The sequence below is a fragment of the Vidua chalybeata genome, chromosome 3 (genome assembly GCF_026979565.1).
Source record: "Vidua chalybeata isolate OUT-0048 chromosome 3, bVidCha1 merged haplotype, whole genome shotgun sequence".
NCBI lineage: Eukaryota > Metazoa > Chordata > Aves > Passeriformes > Viduidae > Vidua > Vidua chalybeata.
Window position 1 is genome coordinate 69,117,799 of NC_071532.1, and position 6,000 is coordinate 69,123,798.

Consider the following 6,000-nt stretch of genomic DNA (forward strand, 5'->3'; position numbering starts at 1 on the left):
GCAAAGAAAAATATTCCAGGCTCACCTTGGAGGGAAGAATTAATTACATTTATTAATTCTGTCATAACAAGTTGCCTCATGAGGAATTGGTTTCCTGTACAAAGGAAGCAAAATTTTCTCTTTATTTTGCTGTATAGTAGAAAAGAAACTTGATTCAAAATTGTGTGTCAGGAGATTACACACTGCTCTGCTGAACACAATCATGATATATTGGTGCACTAAAGATACTGGCTAATTTGCTATTGACGAATAAAATTGAAAAGAATTTATAATCTAAGTTAGCATCTTTGCAGCAAGTTCTTCTATTGATGAGAATGAAGAAATTAACAAAAGAAAAGGCAATGTGCAGTGAAGGTGGAGTCAAAATTTATTAAACTTCTAAACTTCTGATGTTATTTTTTAATAAAGCCTTATTAAAGATTATGAACCTGTAAGTCATTCATTAAGATTGACTGCTCCCTTTAGGAAGTAGTGTAAATTTGACTTGAATAAAGGATTGCCCAGAGAGAATCTGGATGTGCAATTATATTCCACTGAAGGATTAATAATTCCTCTTGAACTGAACAGTTTGCTGTAGCCGTGCAGTTTATACCACCCTCATCTTTAGGGGTGATTCTCATAGTAGAGAAGGAACGGTGCTATAAACGCTAGCCTTCCCCTTTCCCCCCATAAAAGTTTGTTACTCTGCTCACTTTGGGTGTGAGACGCAAAGGATGGGGTTTCCTTTCCAACATCAGCTGGCAGTGGAGCCAGGAATATGTGTCTGGTTTCCTGCTCCTCTTCTCTGGCATGTGCACTGCTGCCGGTGTGCTCGGCATTCAAAATGTCAGAGTGACAAAAGCTTTTGCAGGGCCCAGCTGTTGCTCTCGTTGCTTCAAGTATTTTTATACATGGGGCTCCCAGGAGTATTGCCTGGCATTTTCTTTATTTACGACAGGTGTGACTGAACTGGAGCATTCAGAGCGGTGCCCCGAATTGCTCGGAGTGCTGTGGTTACCCTGCTCCTCACAGAGGGTCTGCTCCCCACCTGCCCCACACGCAGATGCTGGGTGCCCTCACAGCTCTGCTGCAGCTGGAGCAGCAGGGAAGGAGCTGCACTTGGCACAGGAAGGGGAGGTCAAGGTCTCACCCCTCTGTTAACCCTGCCCTGGCACGCAGGCACTGCCCGCCTTCCTGCCAGCATGCTGCTGCTCCCAGGTCGTGGCTCAGGAGGTGGGCAGCTGGCTAAGGCCACCTGCAGCTCTACCCCAGACACCTGCTGGTAGAGATACGCTTTCCTTGGTAGCTGGAACTGGTGCTGCACCTGAAGCAGGGTTTGGTCCTGTACACCGCTCCCACCTCAACCCAGGGTGTCAGAGAGTAGCAGCTGCTCAATGGCTGGACTTCTGCTGGCCCCCGTGCAAGCCTTGCTTTCACAAGGAGAACTACAGAAAGTTAATCCCACAGCATGTGCAGTGATAGGCGATTCCTTGTGGCATCCCCAGTGATCTCCAGTAGTTTGAAAAAGCAGCTGTGTTTCTCTGTGACGCTCCTCGGACACGAGCAGCGTTGTGAGCCCATGCTGCCTTTTGCTGAGGGATGGGTCTCTGAGAGCTGCCCTGCCTCTCTGTTGTGTAAATGCCTTTTCATGGTGCTTGCCTCCATCTCTCCGTGCTTCCACTTGTGTGTCAATGGTGTGAGGGAGGTACCACAAGATGCATCGTGTTTTACTTGGTGGGAGGTGCAGGGAAGGTATGAGATGCTTTCTTGCTTCAGCCCATCTTCCTGCAGGTGTCACACACCTGAGGTTTCAGTGAAAGAGCTAACTGTGAGTAACATGTAAACCACCATGTCCCCAAAATGCAGCATAAGTCTTTGTTGGCCTGAAAGCCTGTAAGCAGCATTGGCCCACAATGATTGCTTCCTGCCTGCCTGCCAGGAAGGACACCATAGACAGGTAGGTTTTTAATCCAAGACCTTGTCGTGCACCACAGGCAGATTTATTGAGAATTATGGTAGTTGTCATCCTGAGAGGTTCCAGTGAGTGTTTAGGCACTCTATAAACTCATAGAAGGAATGTGTCACTCAACCGCTCAGTCGGTCAAGGCAAGAGAAAGGAAAGGTGGAAATGAGGGATCATGACTGGTCTTGCTTGCTGAGTGTCCTATTGCCACCTCCTGTCCCCTTGCCAAAGTCATCTCTTGGGTACCTGCTTCTCCCTGGCCCCACAGAGCAGCCTGAATATGGGGCAGAATGGGCAGACCTGAGCCATGAGATCAGCACTGCACCTTGCAAGCAGCTGTGGAGGCTCTTCTGGGGAGGCAGCAAGGGGGCCCAAGCTGCTTTCTGGTGGAACCTCTGTTTTAGGATCAGTGTGTAAAATGATCTGATTTCCAAAGTACACATCAGTGGTTTGTAGCCATTGGGACCTGGGGGGAGAAATATGACTGGAGGCAGGAGTAAAGGTTTGGGAGAGGTCTTCAAACCCAGCCAGAGGTGGCACTCAGAAGAGATCTTGAAAGGAGAGACAGGCATTGAACAGGGCAAAAGAGAGCTCTGGGGTTTTAGCTAAGGACAAATCCAAAGGGCAACATTGCAAGTAGGGTTTCCGTATTAAAGAACCTGAGAAACTGGGAGGTTTTCTTTTGTCTCTGCTAAAGTTTTTTATTTTGGGCTGAGCTGCCACTGTGCTGGGCTCTGGCTCTGCAGGGAAATGCCTGCACACACTCATTGCTGTACTCTAAAGCTTGGGTAGATACACCAGCCCAGAGTCAACACAGGGACTCCAGGATCACTTCAGGGGTTTGTTGGTGACTCCACATCATCAATAGGATTGCAGCCCAGCAGATGCTGTGAAGTCTAATGGTAGATAAGGCCTTTAAATATATGTATCTGTATATTTCTATGAGCTTGTATGTGCACTTTCCTATTAACTTGGCAATAGAGATAGAGAATTTTTCTTTGTTCTCCATCAGAAAGAATGAAGTGAATCAGTGTTACTTCATTCATTTCCCCCAGGAAGAAATATCTTGTGGAGGACATATCCATTTGACATGGCATCTTAAAAATCATGCAGAGGAAACTGAAGGAGGACTTCAGTAATACTGTATCTGATGCACTTTTTAAGATCTGTTTCCCATAGAAGATATCTGTTTTCTGCCTCAGAAAAATACAGACCTGGTGAGGGCTCTTGTTTTGCAAATGCAGATTCTCAAGAGAATATCTGTGAGCAGAAACGGCACAAAAAGTCTCACGTCTCTTTCCTGCACCAGGTACCAGTAGAGGAAGGGCTCACATTTTGGCACTGGGAAAAAGGGAGTTGTGGTGGGTGGCCCATCTTTTCAAGCTGAGAATGTTCCCTTCCTGCAGCTTGTGCAGCTGCCAAGGAGGTGGTGAGTGAGTGAGCAGGGATGGTGCATGGCCCTCCTCTATCCCTGAGGGACAGAAGGGACTCCTGTGCCACTGTCAGGCAACAACAATGCAACAAATAGCGCTTCAGTGCAGATGTGTAGTAAAGACACTCACAGAGTAAAAACAAATAGAAGAGGGGATGTATTCAAGAAATTGTTTATGATCATTATTTATGTATATGTGGAGACTCAGTACCCTGTTGCCTTAAAAAAATGTTTGTTGCATTTATCTCCCAATTTAATCTGTCAACCTCCATCTATTTCCCTGTAAACGATGAATGAGATGTGCCTAGTAACTATCTCTTATGGCTCAGTAAATACTTGAATTTATTTGCATATTAAGTTGGCCACGCTTATACCACGCTCGCTAAATGCAGCAGCACGAACTACTACACAGAGGAGGCTCGTGGGCCATTAATGTGCCAAGGATTTATGTGAATGACTCCCTTTAACATTAATGGAAGTTATCTGCACAAATCGCCTTCCACTGGGGGAATAGACCATAATGTATGTAAACACATATTACTCACTGCTGTTTAGTTATTCAAGAGGATGCTTAGCAATCTAAAACACCGCGCTGGTGCTGATATATGAGCAATTTTCCTTAAAATGTGGGAAGGAGAGTATGCTGCTTGTTGTGTAGGTTGTTGTGTCACCTCTGAGCTGGCACACATTTGGAGGTGGTTGCAGTCCCTCAGGCTTCAATGAGACGCAGAAGTTAAGTCCTGGCTGAATGGGTATTCCACATGGGAGTGAGGGCAGTTCTGCTCGGTGGGAAGCAAGAGCTAGGAGAAGATGGGTTCCTCTGTCTCTGTTGAGCTCCCAGTGTGGCTGGGAGTGCTCCCTGTTTCCCAGCCAAAGGCTCTGCTGTGTGCCCCAATGCTGCTATCTTTCGGGAGGGGTTGCATTGTTCCTTCTGATTTTGTCAGGCTTGGCTCTCCTGCCTTCTCTCACTCAGCTGGGAAGTCCCATTCATGCAGGTCAGTGAGCAACACGGCTGGGCTCTACCCACGTGTGTGATGTAGTATGTCTCTCTTCCCACAAAAATGTCAGTGCGTGTCCCCCTGCACACTGGGAGCTTTGCTGCCACCTGCCTGGAGACCCCAGGGCTGGTAGACTGGTCCTGCCTCACTGTGGAGGCTACAGGAAGGGTAGGGTGTTCTCTGGGGGAAAAAACTGTTGTTCCTCCTCTGCATGGCTTTTTCCCACCTTTTCCATATGTGTGAAAGTCAGCAGTGTGCCTGGGGGGTGCAAGTCCTGCTGTGCCCTCAGCTCAGCTAAAAACCTTTGGACACAGGTTAACATGTTCTGTTTCTCTTGGGATTGCTGTAATGGCATTGGGTCACTGAAATTAAGCCTGTGCAAATATCCTTGCCTCTCAGAACGTGGGTTTCTTGAGTGATGCTAAAAAACCAGAAAATGTGGCTCTTCTCTTGTTCACAGCTGACTAGATGAAGTTAAATTTGCTCTGGAATGAAAAAGAATCAAGTGATTAGGCTGATGGGGCTGTCCACAGTGTCACTGTTTCAGCCTGCTCCTGACCCTGCGTGACCACAGGCTTGTGTTCCTTCTACACCTGCACTCGTGAGCTTGGGTGTGTCAGGGCACCCTGCAGCAGACACAAAAATGTACTGGCCTGTGCCAGTCCTCTGTGATGGTTAGTTTGGGATAGAGCTGTGTAGTAATGGGAGAGACACCTGGGAGAAACCTGCAACTTCAGGGACATTTTTCTTAACAAGATTATTAGAGATAGTGAAATTCCTTCAGTCTTCAATATATTAAATTTACCTGCCATGGTTGTTGCCTTTGATTTCTAATTAAATGAGATTATTGAACTGGGAGACAATATTGCACAAATCATGATTTGTTTTTTTTTTCTTTACACATTATTTTTACATGCTTAGCGGTGGCAGCCTCTGCTGACAGCAGGGACCAATGCTGAGATGGCAAAAACTCAGGGATCTGTCTTTGTCAAAAAAGAAAGATCTACTCAGGCGAGCTACCATTAACCTTGTGCCAGGACTTTTGTATCTCTGTGAGCTTGGAACACGTGGAGCAAGAGGGTCTGTCCAGGGAAGGGCTGATGTTTAGTGGTGGACTTGGCAGTACTGGGTTAGCAGTTGGACTCAATGACCTCTGAGATCTTTTCCAACCTAAATGTTTCTATGACTATATGCTACAGTATTTCTTTACCTGGGTAGGCAGTAAGATGCCATATGATGAGGAGAAAATGAAGGGAGGTTGGGGTATGTGATGTGGAGGTAAGCACACAGGAATATCCCCCTCTCTGAAATGGGGAGAGCAGGATTGATTGAGACTTCTGGTGGGTGATTTATGCTAATTAATTTGGAAGCTGGTGTGTTCTCTCAAACTCATTAATATCTAGCTCTGCAGATACAGAGGTCTCATGCAGAGGGACATACGGGAGGGGATGATGAGCACAGAGAAGCCCATCCTCCTGCCTGGGTGAAAGCTTCAGGGCAGGAAGGGAGCTGGGAGAAGAAAGAAGTGAGGCTCCAGCCCCTCTCAGGTACGCTCAGGGGGACTCAGAGCACGACTCAAAGAGTGCAGCTGACAGCAAACACTGTGGAAGGCTGTGCCAAGGGAAATG